Genomic DNA, 20,415 nt, shown 5'->3' with positions numbered 1-20,415 from the left:
ACGAATGTATTGTAGTAGGAATATAATGGAAACACTGAGCTACACTCCACAGCGTCTACGTCTGCGTCATGAGGGTTCAGACTCGTCGTTTAGGTCTGTGTTATGAGGGTCTGCAGTTGTCGTTTAGGTTTGCATCACGCAAGTAAACACTCGTCGTCTAAGTCTGCATCATGAGGGTCCGAACTATGGTCCCTCATGACGTAGACCTAGGCTACAAGTGTGGACTCTCATGGCGCAAACGTTGACGCCGCAAAAAATGGCTCAGAGTCGCCATTGTATTCCCAGTACTACAGTTTTTAGACGAACTGGATACGAAACAAGTGCTTTAATTTTGTTAAAATGCATTTTCGCAATTTAGAATGATTTTAGCACTTTGAATGAATTCACAGAACCAGTAAAATACATCCTGGAAAAGTGGTTAAATATTTGTATAACTGGTGTCATACTTGGCTGAAACATACTAAAGTTAAAGAATCTAGACTTCCAAAATCTTAATTTGGTTCTCATTGCAGTACAGTGGTTATCAGCGTCGTAGATAATTTATTCCTTAGGGGAGGGGGACCAATCTTCTTTTTGGGGGGTGGAGGTTCACTTCTTTAGTGTTGAAAACCGCAACACAGACTGCATTGCGTTCTACTCCCCCCCCCCCCCCTACCTGTTATCTACGCCCCTGGTGGTTATCTGTAGCTTTTAGTGTACAAAGGAGCCCCATTTTCAGTGATTGTTCTGCTTGCTACACAAACCTGTTTGAGATGCGATCTGATGGTGGTTAGAATTGAGAATTTCCAGTATTGAGAGATTGTGAAGTCTCAAAGAAATCCTTTTATATTTGACAACTAGCTGAAAACCACGCGTTGCCTGGGCATTTATTTATTCCATACTCTCGTAGTCCATCTTCCCTCCCCTATTTTCTCTCTATCCTTTTATTCCTCTCCCACTATCTCTCTGTTCACCTCCCCCCTCCCCATCCCTTGGCCCATCTCCCCGACCCTCTACCCTTCTCCTCGTCCTCTCTCTGTTGGACTCCGCCACCTCAGTTCATCTCCTCTTCACTTATCTATGAAAATTCATATATATCTGTCAACTTTTGTGGTGATCAGTGAAGCAGTGTCAAAGTTTATTGCTAGGTAGCATTTATTGTAATACTTTTTGATACGCAGCACAGATAGTTTTGATTTCTGGTATGTAAACAAATGATGTTGGAGATGTCCCAAGAGGGGAATATGCGACATACAATTGGCCATGTGAAAAACATGATTTTCAAGATTGATGCCACAAATATATAACGACTGCCCTTGTGATTTATCTGTCCACGTAGCAAATGCAAGCTGCACTGGAAATTATAACCGTTTAAAGTCGAATGGTATGTCAGTCGGAATCATAGTGATACGTGGAATCAAACTGTCTTCACCTTTGTACTTTCCTTTTAAAATTGTGGCTTCGATTACGTAGTTCTTTAATTTCTTCACCGCAAGCCGGGTGATATTACAAAGACGTGGCTGGTTTACCTATCGCAACATAAAGATTGCCGATCCGACTTAAATGCAGATTGGGAGGCGGTAATCCGGGCAAATCCAGCGAATTTAAAAATTCCGTAGGATAGTTGACTACATCATCTTGGTTAGTAACGGAATAAGTCGACTTGTATGTCATCAATTCGCCAGGTATCATATTTTGAATCTGCAAATTTATTTCGTTAACATCAAGGTTTTTTGCAGCCAATATAACACGTTCGCTCAACCAAAAGTGGTTTGCAACTGTTAAACAACATTTGCTGTGCGCGAATTGTCAAACATGATGACTGTGAATGTGTCAGACATCTCTCAAATTTCAAAAAGATCATAGACACTTCATTTGAATATATATATACAGGGCTATTACAAATGATTGAAGCGATTTCATAAATTCACTGTAGCTCCATTCATTGACATATGGTCACGACACACTACAGATACATAGATAAACTCATAAAGTTTTGTTCGGCTGAAGCCGCACTTCAGGTTTCTGCCGTCAGAGCGCTCGAGAGCGCTGTGAGACAAAATGGCGACAAGAGACGAGAAAGCGTATGTCGTGCTTGAAATGCACTCACATCAGTCAGTCATAAAAGTGCAATGACACTTCAGGACGAAGTTCAACAAAGATCCACTAACTGCTAACTCCATTCGGCGATGGTATGCGCAGTTTAAAGCTTCTGGATGACTCTGTAAGGGGAAATCAATGGGTCGGCCTGCAGTAAGCGAAGAAACGGTTGAAAGCGTGCGGGCAAGTTTCACGCGTAGCCCGCGGAAAATTGGCTCATGCCAGAACTGGAGACCGACAGCGCCGACTTCATCTTTCAACAGGATGGTGCTCCACCACACTTCCATCAAAATGTTTGGCATTTCTAAAATAGGAGATTGGAAAACCGATGGATCGATCGTGGTGGAGATCATGATCAGCAAATCATGTCATGGCCTCCACGCTCTCCCGACTTAACCCCATGTGATTTCTTTCTGTGGGGTTATGTGAAAGATTCAGTGTTTAAACCTCCTCTACCAAGAAACGTGCCAGAACTGCGAGCTCGCATCAACGATGCTTTCGAACTCATTGACGGGGACATGCTGCGCCGAGTGTGGGAGGAACTTGATTATCGGCTTGATGTCTGCCGAATCACTAAAGGGGCACATATCGAACATTTGTGAATGCCTAAAAAAACTTTTTGAGTTTTTGTATGTGTGTGCAAAGCATTGTGAAAATATCTCAAATAATAAAGTTATTGTAGAGCTGTGAAATCGCTTCAATCATTTGTAATAACCCTGTATATATATATACAAAGATGAACATGGAAATACTCAAAAACCACCTCCATGGAAACATGCGTACAAGAGCCAACTTTCATGGTAACCTGCAAATGATGTCAAAATCATTTGTAAGGTACTCTATTCCATGCACTGTCCGAAATATTATGTAGACAGTGATGTTCCTCTTGATGGTCAACATGTGCAAAATTTCTTCAAGATTGGAATAAAACTGTAGGTTGGTGTAGAAGTGTGTGATTAAAGTACCCTCTGCCGTGCCCCATTCAGAATTTTAAGCAGACAGCGCCCTTCATCCTGCTTTGAATATCAAGTGTGGCATATTTCATCAAGATCGTAATAAAAATGTACAATTTGTCGAATTGTGTTAGGTAAAGTAACCTCTACCATGCACACTACGAAATGTACAAATAAAACCCAATATTTTTTTACCTGTAACTTATATATATAATGTTGGGGTTTGTCTTTTGGTGCTCAGGTAAAATAAAAACTTTTAATTAACGTTCATAAGACGACAATGACGCGCGCAGACTAAACGGCTGCTTAGAGCAGCTCAGCAGTTATATGGGCAGGCAAGCAAGTTTCCCGCAGCCTGCCTGGGTTGCGTTCTGTTTGGCTTGGCCGGGAGTGAAGCAGCCTGCCCGTTCTGATGACAACGCGCGGTGGCCTGCCCGCCTGGCCAACGGGCAAACATGGGTGGGTTAGAAGCAGAACATGTACACCACTGCTCAGGACTAAAGATCACAGCAACAGCATCCAGTGAACTTGAGAAATGTTTTGTTTAGCCTTCTAGACTAATTAATGAAATCACTTTTCTAAACCCCAAGGAAATTTCTATAGATAAACAAATGATACTGCCATTGGCATAAAATTATTCATCCAACACTGAATCGTTGGAGGCAGAAATTGAGATATTAAAAAAATCTTATCATAAGTCATGAACAGGAAACCAGCATAAAAATTGACAATTTATTTTCATTGCTTAAATTGTTGGAGCAATATAAATGTATGTTACATGATTTGTACAAAGTAATTCAAATAGTAGTGACTTTTACTCTGCATCATGTGAATGAACATTTTTTGTGCATGTGAAGTCTACGACGTTGTTCAAGGAATTCAGTGCCTGATGAACACGCAATTTATTTTTCTGTTCTTGCAACACAAAGGACTGTGACAGTGACTATTTAGTAGAAAAGAGTGGCCGATTTCCTCATCAGTCACGACAGCAGATGGATCAATCTGCTTTTAAAGTAATTACAGATCCGCTTGTTATTTTGTATTTCACTGTTTTTCACTTTCATCTGAGTGATATCAATTTTGCTCTTTTCCAGGAGAATATAAAGTGAATATACTATTCAAAATGCATGTTTTGAGGTATAATTTGATTTTGGTGCATGGCATGTTGGGTCATGGGTGCCATTTGTATTGGTATGCTACCATTCAGGTTGTTGTCATCGGCAAAGTATACATGTATGGGAAAAGGTAGCTTATGTATATTCAGTTTATGTACAGAGAGAAAAACAAGAGCTCTCTAGTTCTGAGTCGGCAGAATTCGGTTGACCATGGCATGTTCATGTTTTGTGTCCAGCCGCTGCCAACCTTGGCTATGAACTAAAACAGAATCTCGCTTTGTAGTCATTACAAAGTTACTGTTGTGCTGTCTCCTTTTTATTGTCAGAATGGAAGTTCTTCTAATGCCTTTCTTTTAAATTCTTGATTTTCTTCAAGAACTGATATGGAAGTTGAAGCAACAATCATCCTCATTCAAAGCCACTTGTAGCATAAATTGATACCAATATGTGTGTGCAAATGTAGTGCTAGCACTGTGTGATGTAAATGTGGCCTCTTCTCCCCTTGCCATCCATGACCATTGGACAGCCAATGCGCTGGGAGACGGTGGGTAGAGCTTGCTTCCCTCACTCCCTGCTCCCCTCAGAAATTTTTCACCTACTTGTGAACAAACAGTAGATTTACTTTAATTTCCAGTACAAGAATGCAAATATTTTCAATGTTTTGCTGTTTAAGAGAGAGTGAGTATCGCAGAAGACAGTTTATGTACATAGAAGTACTGGAGTTTCTGATACAGGGTTGGAAATGTTTTTCAGTATTTTACTGTTAGTAGGGAGTGCATATATCGGAAAATATAGTCATGTAAGTAAAGCTGCTACGATTTCTGATATAGAACTTGTTCTCTGTTCGTTAATTTGTATTGTTTATGTTGTTCCCATTGAAAACTCCATATTTTCACTGCCCTCTAGATAGTTCGTTTGGAGTGGAAAGAACATATCGGGCTATGTAGATTTAGGGGAGGGTGCGTAGGAAGTATTGATGGGTAGCAAAAGAGAGCCTTGTACATCTGGCCACAGCAAACTTACAGAAATTGGAAATGTTGTGTAAATTGCATGTTAATAATCTAATTTATTATCTCTTAAATTTCTTTTTGTCACACATATTTTTTTAAATATTCTCTTCCATGTTTTTCAGTCTGTCACTGTACAGTTACAGTATCAACAAAAAGTCTCAGCCACTGTTTTTATTATACAATCACAATTTATTTCGATGCTTACCTCATAATTTTCAGATCGTACATGCTCCAATTACAATTATTTACATTCTGTTTGCCAGCAACTAGTGAAGCCATCTTGAGGTTTTGAATCTTCTCGCGATTTTGTCCGCATCGGAAAGGTTATCCATATTTTTACTAAAACTTTGCTTGTTACCGCCATTGTATACTGTTACACTGCATTTCATCGAATTGTAAAAAGAAGTTGCAACCCACCTAACAAGTGAAAGCACAATGTTAGACTGTAATACAGTGTGATGTCTGTTATCTTCTTGTAATATTGCGCGGACTTAAATGTGCCAAATCAAAACTGTGACAAAGAAATTATAAAAAAAAATACTTGTAAAAATGTATACTTGACTTGTACAATAGCATATGTACGAATTGTACAATATTGTGATTTTTTGGGTCAATAAAACACAGTACTACATGACATAATATAATAAACAACATTGTTTACTGTTTCTCGAGAAAAAATAATGCTAGCTAAAACAAGCTAAAGGCAGCGGAATCGAATTTTCGAGGGGGCGTGACAAACCAGATGATGCCACTGTCTAAAGAAAAAAATGGCAGACAGAAGTTCAGTTTTCTACAAATATCGTGAACGTATAGCTACTCAATGAAATTTTATCTCGTTGGTGCTGATACATAAATGAACAAAATAACTATAAGTATACAGTGGCTATCAATACACAGTACACGGACTTAAACGTAATCTCCTTCCGAACTATATTTGGTACTTCATGATGTCTATTATAATGAAGTTACTGGCGGAATTGTGTGATATCAAAAGGCTAATGTTTTGTCCTTGATATTTATCCCCTTTTATAGCTAATCTGGCCCACACGTGACATATAGCTAAAGCCACCACTGCTACTGGGGCCAACAATCATTGCATATTTCCGTTTTGCGTGGGAAAAACTGGCGCAATCATCTCATAGCAGACGTATCGACGCATTACGAATCGAACCGTTTCCGATGTATACTTCGACAGCAGTTGTCAACTAATTTGCGCATGCGTTAGAGTTCTCAAACAACTGGAAGGGTTCTGTCTTCGTATTATAAGCTGTATTGTGTGCTTTGGAGGTGTGGTAGCGCCATTGTGGTTGTTTAGATTTGTAGGGGAAGAGAGGTATGTAGATGAAAGACAGATTCATGTGTAAAATTTAGTTTGTGCTGCGCGTTGTGAGTGGTTTCTATAAGCAAGATAAACATGCTTGAATTCATATATATTTTTTTCTTCTCTTTTTAAGTTCTGCCGAACTTGCTACCTTTAGTGATTGGCCTTTAGTCTTACGTTAAGCTTGATGATATTTGTTCTGTTGATAAGATTTTACTATTTTTTGGCTCTTCTCCGTATCTTACTGTCTCGTGCGAATTGGCTTTCACTAAAACTTAAGTTGGTTGGTTACGGGAGGCCAGCAGGGAATCAATATGCAAAGTTACTTTTCTCTAAATCTCATTTTTATGTTTTTTTTATTTCGATACTAACAGAAAATTGCTGTGCTGATGTGAGCATTACTTTTAATTTGTAATGTAATTAGAATTGAATTTGAAAGTGTTACTAAACTTAATTATATTCTCCTTTGATACATAAACAAACGGCGTGACATACGAAATTTTCTAACGTCATTAGTCGTCGAAGTCCATAATATTAAATTGGGTGATATAATAAGACAAGTAATATTATCCACGTACTACTGAAATTAAAGACATATTTGTATGTTTGAGTAAGACTGAAGGTAGCCTCGACAAAACTTGCTCTGCGATAATTGTGTGCTGTCAAAATTCTTACAGGATCAAAGATAACAGGGTAGTTAATGACGACAGATTATTATTATTACTATTATTATTATTATTATTTAGTCACACCACAACGATATTGTGTTGTGATGTGCGTAATTGAGAGTAAAGTCATTCATAAACAATGTCACACAGCACGAAAATGTTTGTTTATAGAACGAAAATGCATAACTCAATAATTCGTATAAATATATTCAGTGTGTTATCTCCTAATCATGTGTAGAGCGTGAAACATACAAACGGATCTCTCAGAAACTGGGAAAGCCCAGCAGAAACATTATTTATACGCAGGACATGGTAAGCACAATTTTTAAAAATATCAGTTTTGTACTATGCTTCGATCATTCTGTTGACTGTCTCCCACTTTAATGTTCATGGCGTGCTGTCATTAAGAAACAACTTTTTAGTAATATACATGTATTATTTCTTTCGCTCACACGTTCATTTTTATTTTACAAATTCTTTAAGTATCAAATGCATTGTAACATCTCCAATTATTTCTAATTTCATACAGTAATATCTGGATAAATTTCTTTGTGATTAGTTTGATTAATAAAATTTGGAAGGAGATTCACACCATTAGCTGACACCCTTTGATACGCATCACACCTCTCTGGAATTGCAGTAAGTGAAATATTTGAACAGATCTAGATATTAGACTTCCTTGTCTCGCTATAGCTTTAATTTTAGTGTAGTCTTTGTACTTATGTGTTTGTACAATAGATGGCCTCGCCCAGTTGCTAAGAGTGCTATTTTTCCATATCAGCTAGTTGACTAGTTCGTGTGTGTGTGTGTGTGTGTGTGTGTGTGTGTTTTCTAAAGAAGGCATTACCTTTTTATTTTATTGAACTGCTGAAGATTTACTCTAAGGCTGTTTGATGGAAGGTTACTTGTTTCTCACTGTTGGATTTTATTTCAAGGTCTGTTGCACCTTACTACATTCCTCTTCATGCAGTTTTCCTTGTGTTGCTGAACAGGACTAAAATTTAAAAATGTAATCTGTTGTGCTGTGTCGTTTTACTTTCATCACAATGTGGGTGATATAAAAGATCTGCACTTCACATACATTTTGAACTGTAATGTGAGATTTGAAGAATGCTTGTATTGTTCATTTCATGCTGAAAGGTTAGGATGTTCAGGTTATTGTAATCATGATATGCTCATTAAATTACAATCCTGAAACTGTGATCAGTATTTCATCAAAAAACTTGGAGAACTTTTTCCTGCTGGTAGGTACCACATTGTAATTGGTGCTTTGTGACAGTAATTTTGCAAGAGACTAAATAATGTCTTACTGTTCTTAGTGGTGGGCCCATGAAAAAGTTATTAGACATAGGGCTCCAATTTGGTTCTGATTAATTAACACCTGGGGTAAGTTGCCCATGAAAATAAATATTAGGCATGGGCAATAATTTCATGGTCCATTATAACTTGGATGATCATTGTGTAGGAAACGGTTCTAGTATTGTCTTTGTGAACATTAATGTTTAGCTTGATGAGTTATGATACAGTATAAGAACCACATACATAGGTCACTGATATGTGGGATAGGAAATGAATGTCACATCTTAACTCCTTAATCAAAGATTCCTTGTCCTGGAGATGACGAGGAATGGTGGGATGTGTATAATGAATATATAAAAGAGAAAGAGAAGTGAATATGGTTTTTAACTCTCTGATAGGAAGCATTACACACACACACACACACACACACACACACACACATGGTTGTGGCATATGGACAGTAATTTTAAGAGAAGTATGTATATACTGAGATTAAAATCTTCACGTAGTAAATAACCACTTCGGTGGACCTGAGTACGTTTATTTGAAGCTGTAATCAATCGTATTAATGGCTTGTTGTTTCATTTGCTATCAGAAGTGCTTTTCACAATACAGCAGAAAAACCAAATAACTAGATTTTGTGAGACCAATGCAAACGTAATGTAAAATTATATATTATCTTTGTTGTGCTCACTTTGTGAAGTATTGTTGTATTTTAAGGGTTTAATTTTATGCTAACAGTCAGAGGAGTTGTCTATAAATTAATGTTGAATGTTAATCAACTGACTAGATGCATCATTAATTTATTCAGAAAGCAAATCTGCTGAAATAGTAAGATAGCTCAGTTCTAGTGCAGTAATGATATGTTTAATTGTGGTGCTATGAACAGATAATGTGCTATTAATGCGTGTTGTGAGAAGGTAATTAAAAATGAGCAATTATTTGGCTTCCAAAATATAGTAACTGTTCAGAACGTTATCATTTGTTTTTTTTTTTTTTTCACTGAAGTACTGAGTGAGGAGGCACAGCGGTAAGACACTGCAGCCTCATTTGCAAGGACAGTGATTAAAATCCCCATCCCGACTCATATTTTCCCGTGGTTTCAGTAACACACTTTAGACAAATCCTTGGATTCCTCTTTCGAAAGAGACTGAACAATTTCCTTCCCTAATCAAAGTTTGTCATCAGTTGCTAATGAAGCCACCATTGATTGGACATTAAACCTTAATCTTCCTTTTGTGTAATAAAACAGCTTCCAAAGAGGTGACCAATTAAATATTTTAGATTCCCCCCCCCCCCCCCCCCCCCCCGATGTTCTTTATATGAAGTGATCAAAGTAGGTGAAAAATATCATAAGTTAATATACTAATACCCTCCTTTGTTCTCTGCTCTTCAGTATAATTCTTACCAGTATAACAGTATAAAAATAATTCGTGAACACATGAAAAGTAATCAATAATTATTTATAAAGTACCTCTTGAAATGGTGAAGTTTAAAGTAGTGAATATATTCAAATAACTTAAGGGTTTAATGCCGGGTGACGTCGTCGACCACCGCCGATATTTCGACAGGAGCACACCCTGCCATTCTCAAGGCACAAATGCAACGAGGAAGAATAGGTGTTAGATTCATGCAGTGAGGCAATTAGCCTCATATTTCATGTGCTTAATTCTTATGAAAAAGTTTTTTTGCTTTTCATGAATTATATCGGGCACACACTAACACAATACCAATAAAGAGGGTATTTGATATGGTCGTTGGCTTTGGGCAGTTACATAGGAAATGTGACACACATTGTAAACATATTGACTGTATCATGTTATCAGTGACAAATTTTTCAAGCGACTAAGCTACTAATCAGTCTGTCACTACAACCAGGTCATTTGCTTTCACATACATTGACTTCACCCACTAACAAGCAAACTGTGAAAATATGTACCAAAACATGACACTGGAGCAACCATTAACATTATGTCAGTGGTCAAAGTTAACAACTAATATCAAACAATGCGTATAAGGTGAATATCAAGTTGATTCATGTTACGGGCATTAGCCATCAGGATGCTGCAGTACTGTCTTTGCATATAGGCCTCTGCTTCACTTTTCAGAGCATTATTTTCCTTTTATACAGGAATTATGTTCAGTCATCTGAATAAAATTACGCAAATCTCTTGTATTGTTTCTAATTCAAAACAGTCCTAATTTATTCTTCAGTTGAAGTTGCACATTTTTAATTACTTCTCAATCATCTTCAGATCTAAGTAGTTGCCAGCAACCCATCTTGTCTGATCCGATCCTTATACCAGAGTACTGTACTCTGATATGCGAGTTTGACCGTCCAAGATGGGATGCTGATGCAACTACTTACATCTGAAGATAATCCAGAGTGATTGGAACATGCACATGTAATTAAAATGTGCAACCGAAACTGAAGAATAAATGAAAATTGTATTAAATATCAAAACAGTTGCTAATTATCTTGACACAGCTATTTTGTCTATAGCTTTCAAATTCCTCTTACAGGGAGAATTAAATGTGTTTTCATGTCACAGCTAGGTTGGAAAATGATATCTCGAGTCTATTTTGTGTAAACATGATGTTAAGCATATAGTAACTGTTTTGTCACTGTGGTTGACTGTAGTGGATATTAATTTGTGTGAAGGAACCTAATAAGCTGTCTCTATATTTAAAAGTTGTGAGCTCAGTGAAGCAACTGCTATTGCGAATTACAGTGCTGCCAATTTTATTCAGATCCTGTATGTTACGTGTGCCCATCTGATACGAGAACTGTGTTGAACATCGCAGCTGTCAGTTTGAATATGTGGAGTCAATAGCGGCCCTTACGTTTAACCTAATAATCACAACTCTAGATTTAAATTGTCCAAGACAACCACATTGTTAAGGAAAGTATAAGGAAATCCAAGCGAAATGTAAGAGATCAACGGAAAAAATTTCAAATGTGAAACTTAAGTGTGTGAATGATACAGCTGGCAGGATACATATGTGACCCATGTTGATGCTGTCTATATCTCTATGACTATGCAAGGCCTTTAATAGGGAAATGAAACGATAATAGTTAAGGAAATAAACTATTAAATAAACACACAATAAAGCCAGTCATCACTTTCTTATGGTGATGGCATGGTTCTGACATTGATCTCCTTATGGAGAAACTGGATAGCCAATGACATTTTCTCCTGTCATTTACTGCATGTCACTATTGCTGAGTGGGAAAGGGAAAAAGAAAAGCACACTAACCAATGGCTCCCATAATTCTATGGAACATGCATAGATTTAGAACATGCTCGGACACACACACACACACACACACACACACACACACACACACACACACACACACCACAGTGAATGTCAGTGTGTCTGTATGAGACACGCTCCAAAATTGTGTGCTAAGGTCATACTCTCTAAAGGAAGATAACCTTGGTGACTATTCACTAGTTTGAAATTATATAGATTTGTTTTGAGGCGTTTGAACACTTTTCCTAGGGGTTGTGTTCTACAGTCTGGATCTGAAGAGGAAACACATCTTCATAACAGAGGCCAAGTCACACATTCAGCCCCAAATTTCATCATCTATTGACCTTTCTTTCTCTTCATCTGTCCTTGCAGATATTACAGATTGGGGAAATGAACACTGATATTCACTCTAGTGATCACTTGCCAGGCAGAAGAGGACGTGAAAGGAACTTGCCAAAATTTGTGCTCAGTGGAGCAAGCTGGACAGCACAGCCTCTCAAACAAACACGAAACACTATTTGACAAAACAAAAGTTTTGCCCCAGGCTTCCGCTTAATGGGACAATACAATTAAAGGGGCTGTACAAATAAGAATATGTGAGAAAATTTTAAATTGTGATGGTGAATATAATCTTAGTGGCAGATGGAAGTGAGCTCTCGCTGCAGAGAAGAACCATAGATAATAGTTGCAATGTTTCTGCTATGGTGGGAGCAGTTGCACCATCAGTGCAGCATTGACCCCATCTGCAACAGCATGATGTAACTACCAGTCTATCAGAAGTTGTCCTTGAGCTGTATAAGGCCACTACAGCAGCAATTTTGACAGTCAGTTGCTCCTGATGATCACTATGGTGGAAATCATCGAAAGCTCAAGGTTGTACCCTGAATTGATGTGACAAGAAGTCCGTGAATGTTTTATACAACAGTGCTGTCACGGAAGACATGGTTCTCATATGGATGTTGTATAGACTGCTGGTTGGGTAGAACACAAAGAAAGTGCTTGGTGGATCTGACTGAAGTGTAATCCACCATGCCTTGAGAAACATGTACTAAAGATCTCAGATCGTTGTAAGAAGCAACATGTGGTCACATGGAATTACTGGCACACTGCAGTAAGGTACAGTTAGGCAGCACTGTGTGGGTTAAAGATTGGACTGTCAGGAGAAAACCCAGCAGCCTTTCTGTTCATGTGTGAAAGCACAGTGAAAAATTAAAGTGAGCAGAAAAATGTGTTGACAAGAGTATGAGAGCCAATGAGGATGGTCTCCAGTATAAAGGTAGGTAACCTACCTCAGCCATAATGAGTGATAGGGCTATTTTAACTTTTGCAGCTGATAAATAGTATGGCATGATTGGCTGGGAGTCTCTCAAAATGGTTGTTTAGCTGCATAGTGCACATCTATTGGATGCAACTTTCGCAGCTACCCCACTAAATCTACTGGGGATAGGGCACCTACAGTTTAATGTGGAATTCAAACCATGTGCTGTACCTTGCGTATCTAGTCCTCAACAATGGTTAACCCAAGATATCTTTTCTTGAATGAGAGCTGTAGGCTAGGTTAAAGGCAGAATGAAAAATTTTACAGTCCCCCTGGGATTCGATCCCGTGACTTTTGGGTTTCCAACCATACATGTTACCACTAGACCATGGAGTCGGACACAGTGGCTGTTACTGCAAAGGCAATAGCTAATTGTTTCCATAGCATAACATTTGATGGCAACAAAGAGCCCACATTTTTATGCCATAAAGAAGCTGTGGGGAGGCTGCTGATGGCATTTAGTTCATTCAGTTGAGAAGAATGTAATGGGCACTTCTGTTTGTGGGAACTGGAAAATATGTTTGTGCTGCTACAGTTACAGCTTCAGTTATATTTATCAAAATGACCCGTCTGTGATCTTCTCAACTGCATACGATCAAAGGAACTATATCCAGGTTCATAGAGGGGGATCCATAACAATATCCCATGATTGCAAGGCAACATAGCCGTAAGCCATGACAGTGTAAGAAGCCGATCTTGTCAGAGTTTTCGTCATGTTAAAGAACCATCAAGACCTCCCAGACTTTCAGACTTCTTACTATCCTCTACTTTTTCTTCGTTACAAAATTTGTGTAAACAAGTCAATTTTATGGATGATGGGCTATTTGTCAGCAATCGGGCCTGTTACTGTATTCTATGGAACTATTCCAAGTGTTATTGACAGAAAGGTTGTTAGGTTACCCCACAGGTTAGAAAGTGGGCTATATGTTTCAGCATAGATATTAATGATAAATTAAATACATGTGTCCGACGTGGAACTTGTCACTTTTATTTGCAAAACAGCAACTAAGTTAGATAAGAAATTATATCTTTGTAACAAATGGCTAAAGTGTACGTACTGTACACCATACTCTTTGCTGTGTGCTGCTGTTGGCAATTTGTTTCTGTTGGTTGTAATCATTCGAGTGATACTGTATGTTAAGACAGTGAGAATCATTGAATCTAATTATTTCCTTTTCAGGATATGCAAATAAAATTCTTTCTGGGATGGAGAGCAGGAAGAAAACTCGATGGGTTGACACTGACCTGCAGTGTAGCCCAGGGCCAAGGTTAGGTTGGAATATGACAATTTGGTTGAATTGGCAAAGCCAATGAACGCTAACACAAAAATATGACTGCCCTAATAGATTGATATGCAGTGTAGCAAGAAATTATGTTTGTAACTTACTTTTATGTCTTATTTCTGATTTTGCCAAAAATGTTGAGGGTGTAGTTAAATTCCAGCCTAAAAAAATACCAGCAAACTGAATTTATGAACCATAGGGAATTATGAATGAACATTGAATGGCTACAACAACTGACAAGTGATTTGTTGTGCTCACTTCCCATCATTCTTCTTACCAACAGTAGCACACAGCAGAAAATCCACAGTACATTATAAATTCACTTTTACTGCATTTTAGGTTAAATACTTTCTTCTGTAGTGGTCAATCCAAGGATTGGTTTGCAACAGCTACAATGGCAGCTTGTCTCCATTCTGTGCGTCTTTCAGCTTTTCTCTTCATTTCTTTATAGGTGTCACATCCCACATCTTTCACGATTTGATCCGTGTACCTCAGTCGTGGTCTTCCTCTTGGTCTTTTTCCCTCGACATATCCCTCTATGATTGTGTTCAGGAGTCCTTTATGTCTTAATAGATGGCCTGTAAATTGCACTTTTCTTTTAACAATGAAACTCCAGAAGCTTCTCTTCTCACCTGCTCTTTCCAGAACCACTTCGTTGGTGACCTTGTCGATCCATTTTATTTTGAGCTTGCGTCTATAGCACCACATTTCAAAAGAATTTAGCTTCTGCTGTTCCTCTGTCCCGAGAGTCCATGTTTCACACCCATAGCATGCCACACTCCACACATATGATTTCAAAAATCTTTTCCTGGTTTCAAGGCTGATGCTCTTAGATGTTAATGTTTTTCTTCTTGTTAAAAGCAGCCTTTGCTTGAGCTATTCTACTTCCCACTTCTGCCTTGCTCCTTCCATCCCTGGTAATATTACTGCCCAGATAAGTAAATTTATCAACTTGTTCAAGCAGTTCATTGCCTACATGAACTTGGACTTTCACTTGATCTTCTTTGTCGCATGCCATTACTTTTGTTTTTGCTTTATTAATTCTCATATTATATTCTTCACCCATAACGTTATCCATTCTATTCAGTAGGACTAAAAGATCTTCTTCACTTTCAGCCAGGACAGCTATATCATCGGCATATCTTATCATATCTATTCGTTGGCCATGAATTACTACACCTGTCTGTGAATTTTCCCTTACTTTTTTCAGCGCTTCTTCAATGTATACGTTACAGATAACAGGGGATAGTGCGCAACCTTGTCGGACACCTTTCCGTATCTGCACCTCTTCTTGTTTTGTCCGTCCACGGATAACTGTTGTCTCGTTTTTGTACAGGCTCCATATCATTTTTCTATCTTTATGGTCTATTCCTACTTTTTTGAGTACCTCAAAACATCTTATCCCATTTAACATTATCAAAGGCTTTCTCTACATCTACGAAAGCTATGTATGTTTTCAGGTTCTTATCTAGTCGTTTCTCTATTATTAGTTTCAGAGCAAATATTGCTTCTCTGGTTCCTCTATCTTTCCGGAATCCGAACCTGTCTTCGGAGAGTGTAGCTTCGACTTTTTGTTCTATGCGTTTTAGGATAATTGAGGTTAATATTTTAGAGGCGTGAGTAACTAGGCTGAGTGTCCTATAATTTTCACATCTTGTAGCATTTGCCTTCTTTGGAATGGGGATCATAATGTTTTTCTCAAAGTCTGTAGGAATTTTACCCTGCTCGTACATGTTGAAAACAGGATTATACAACTCCTGATTCAGTTTTGCTCCTCCAGAGTTCAGAAGTTCGGCTGGGATATTGTCTATACCAGGCGATTTGTTGTTTTTCAATATTTTTCAGAGCTAGTTCAAACTCTACCTTTAATATAGGTTCACCTATGTTGTGTGCATCTACTTCTGTTTCTTCTTCCATGATGTTTTCAGACAGGTCTGGTCCGCTGTACAGTTTTCCTATATATTGTTTCCATCTTCTTGCAACTTCATCATCGTCATCCAACATATTGCCATTTTCATCCATCACAGCCCTACACTTGTTTCTTCTGTCTCCAAAGCAATGTCTCACACATTTATAGGCCTTGTCGATATTTCCCTTGCTCATGTTGTCCTCAACTGAAATACAGAGATCAACAAGGTATTTTTCTCTTGCTTGTTTTGTCTCTCTGTTGATTCTGTTTTTCAGGCTCTTGTATTTCTCTTGGTCTTCCTTCTTCACAGAATTTTTTAATTTCCTTCTTTCTTCCATCATATTTAGTAGGTCATTAGTGATCCATTCCTTCCTTTTCTCTGTCCTTTCTTTTCCTATTACTTTTTCTGCTGCTTCTAAAATACCAGTTTTTATTTTTTCCCAGCTGCTTTGGATGTCATTGCAGCCCTGTGTATTTGTTTTCTTGTCTGTTTCTAGTTGATAGTGCTTCAGTGTATTTTCGTTTTTCAGGTTTGTCAAATCCCATTTACATGTACTTCTTCTTTTAATGTTCTTGAATTTTAGTTCAGTCGTCATCATAACGAGTATGTGGTCACTTTCCACATCACAGCCTGGATATGATCTGCTGTCCTTAACTTGGTTTTTAAATCTTTGCTTCACTAATATGAAGTCAATTTGGTATCTGTTAATGTCACCAGCCATTTTCCAAGTATATCTTCTTCTTGGATGATGATTAAAGAAGGTATTTGTAATGCAAAGTTTATTTCTTTGGCAGAATTCTACAAGTTTATCCCCTCTTTCATTTCTTAATCCTAATCCAAAATTCCCTGCCACATCCTCTTCTTTACCTTCCCCAACAACGGCATTCATATCTCCCATGATGACAAGGTTTTCAGCTCCTTTAATTCTGCCAATTACTTCTTCAAGGTGGTCATACATCATGTCGATTTCATCATCCTCGTGCCTCGTAGTTGTCATGTATACTTGGATTATGATTGTGTGTCTTGGTTTAGTTTCCAATCGGACATAAATTATCCTCTCACTATGTTGAACAAATCCTTTTACTCTTAACCCCATCTCTTTATTGAGGATAATTCCCACTCCTGCAATCCCGGGACTGTCTTGTGATGTTCCAGTGTGTATGATTCTGTAATCCCCTGATCAAAAGTCGCCAGCGTTTGGCCATCTCATTTCTGAGACTCCCAGTACATCAATATCCATTCGTTTCATTTCCATTTTCAAGTTTTCCAGTTTACCACATTTAAGAAGTGAGTTGGCGTTCCATGTTGCTATCCTTCTTACATTAATGCTTTTGGGTTTTGGTATCTCTTTAGTTGTCCCCGCCTGGAGATCCGAATGGGGGACTATTTTACCTCCGGAGAATTTAACCAAAGAGCTTTCCATCATAAGCTGTTGATACTTGGGATACCCACCCGGGTCTTTAATGGAGTGGTTTCCCGTTGCCTTCTCCATTCTATGCCGTTGGCCACCTTGTGGCTCCTCCGCCTTTAGGAGCAGTTTCCCACCCCAAGGGCAAGAGAGTGCCCTTCCTTCTAGCCGCTCATCCACCCTCCTAGAAGGCCGTTGGCACTTGATAGAAGGTAATCTCCTTATCCCGGGAGATATTCGGCTCAGTAGAAGTATAGGTTGGAAATGGAAGACCCCTAGCCCTCGAAACCTAATAGCGTCAGGGTCGGAAAAGAACAAGAGTTGGTCGAGGGTGGCCAAATAGGAAAGATAAAAGTGAGGAGCCTGGCATAAGTAAGTGGAAGCAATGCCAGGACTCGGCTCGGGACTCCGTGGTCGCCAGGTTAAATACTATGTATAGCATATTCAGCTCTGTGTCCCCCTTCCAGTTTTTCACTAAATTGTACAACAGACTTAATGAGGTATATTTACTGTTAATTTTGAATTAGTGAGACTGCTCCTTTCTGTACAGAGTTTCTTCTGTCACAATTCAGACAAATTAAGGCAGAGAAAATAGCATTAAAATAAATCAATATTACTTCATTGTTGGACTATAATAGGTACACATGACACTAATTTCTGGTGTATGTGGACTCTCATCTGATGGTAGATAATGTGTAAGCCATATCTCTATGCCATTTTGAAGTCATCAGTTGACACCTAGCTCCTTCTGAAATCGGTAGTTAGCGAGGGGCTGTAGGTTGTCATGTTCCTGGTGAGCAGCTTAAGGCTCCATTATTATTTATAGATTGGTCGTGAAGTAAGACTGTTTCCCAAAGTTTAAATGACTGTATATGGAATTGACTTAGCTAGTGTGAGTACATGAAATCACAATGGGGGATAATTCATCTATGACATAAATTATCCCCAATTCTTGATGCTTTTGATAATTTATTTTTTTTCCTTTTTTTTTTAAGAATTTCAGGCTTGTTCATATCGTTAACACAGAAGAAAGAAGACATACAAGAATGACTGGATTTCTTGCTGTCAAAAACACATTTCATAGCTATTTAGTCAAAATAGTAACCATTTGCTTCTACTGTAAATTTCTTGTGTTATACTCTCAGGATATAAATGTGTTGCAAATTCAAATCGTTCATTTTGATTCATCTTAAAACTTCTACACATCAGTTTTCAATTTCTTATAGCATATAAATTTCTTCAAAAAATAAGAAAACTAAGTTCATTTTTTTTCCCTTCAAATGACTCTTATTGTATCATAGTTCATTGGCCACCAGTGCCTAAAATAATTGCATTCACCAGCTTTAATATAAAACACCCAAACACAATACAATAAATATTCTGTAACTTTCTACTTATAGATGGGTACTAACATTTTCTTTGCATCACATTGCAGGGTTCATTTGCAGTAAATGATTATTTCTTTCATCTCAGTTCTGCAGTGGAGAACAAGGGATACCTTGACAAATCTTCTGCTGTCTTCTTGCAAATGCAAAGTCTGCCTCATTGAGAGAAAAGAACAGCACCATGTTGCCACAGATCACAGAAACACTATACATAGCATGAATATATTGAAGTGTAAATATCGTAAATGTGCTTGCTCATCTTAAGTTTAATATGTGTAATAATTGTAGCTATGAATTTGCTGTGGCACCCATTGGTTCTTTTTTTAAGGCTGTAAATGACTTCAGAAGAAAGATGGATGTTAAATTAACTCCTAATTCCATTTTAGTACACATTTTTCTTCAGTTATAGAACTTTTCGTGCATGATTCTGTGGCACCAAGAGCTGAGAAGCAGTGCCATAGTGTCAACATATTTTATAGCCCTCAAATCAAGAACTCTTGTTTACTTGTATCTACATATTTTAAGTGATGGTATGGTGGAAACCAGAAATAATACAAAACTATGTGGCTGAAGCGATACCACAGTTTGTGGCACTGGCAGCATCAAGTTAAAGAAAGTTGGTTTACTTTTATTTTTTTATTTTATTTTTAAGGACAATGAGGTCTTTTCTAGAACATACTATTCCCATGTCAAAGCTTAACAGTCTCACTATGAAATTGTTTGATGGTAAAGGTGCAATTTGTATGTTGTGGTAGTGAACATGCCCAAGTTCTCAAACCGAAGGTAACATTAGCACTTCATTATAGGTATGCATCAGTTGTCTAGGGTGAGCGATGGTGTGACATTTATTATTATTATTATTATATGGTTCTGTTTTGAGTGAAATGAATGGTATATGGTTGTACATGGTACAAAATCCTACTGCCGTCCATTTCACCTGGTGCAGCTGCAGACACTATGCAGCCAAAAGTGAAAGCACGGTTCACGCTCTTTGTTGTTTGATTTTCAATTTTAAGATTTACGGCTACCTCAGCCTCTGTCAGGCCCTATAGTGCATTTAAAATAAGTTTCAGCTTTTGACAGTTAAGTACGGAGTGAGTGAAGGGAAGCGTAGTTGCCAGAGTGAGCTGGCGCGTCAGCAGGTCCACAGTATAATGCCAGGCCTCCTAGGCATGAAACCTGTCAGGCTTGCTTGCCTGAGTCAACAGAAAGCCACCCAAACTGACCGATCTGTGATCTTTCTCAAACATTTTTAAAGAAACTATTTGGTTATAAACTCTAATACTCGCATATCTTATTGCTTAATTCGTCAGCTTTGTGATGAACCAGCTATCATTTCGTTAATGGTCACTGTTATTGTGATATTTCGATAGTGGGTAAACTACTGCAAGAAATTCTTTGTTTCCAG

General features: G+C 38.1%; 1 protein-coding gene across 1 annotated transcript in view; it reads left to right on the top strand.

The window, feature by feature from the left end:
- The first annotated feature begins 6,371 nt into the window (after positions 1 to 6,371).
- The window catches only part of LOC124721724 (E3 ubiquitin-protein ligase RNF6-like), a 67,704-nt gene continuing 53,660 nt past the window's right edge, over positions 6,372 to 20,415 (top strand). The window contains exon 1 of the mRNA XM_047246818.1: positions 6,372 to 6,490. The gene's annotated coding sequence lies outside the window, so the exon portion shown is untranslated. The remainder of the gene's footprint in view (positions 6,491 to 20,415) is intronic.

The sequence above is a fragment of the Schistocerca piceifrons genome, chromosome X, assembly GCF_021461385.2.
Source record: "Schistocerca piceifrons isolate TAMUIC-IGC-003096 chromosome X, iqSchPice1.1, whole genome shotgun sequence".
Lineage (NCBI taxonomy): Eukaryota > Metazoa > Arthropoda > Insecta > Orthoptera > Acrididae > Schistocerca > Schistocerca piceifrons.
This window is presented reverse-complemented; position numbering and strand designations above follow the sequence as displayed.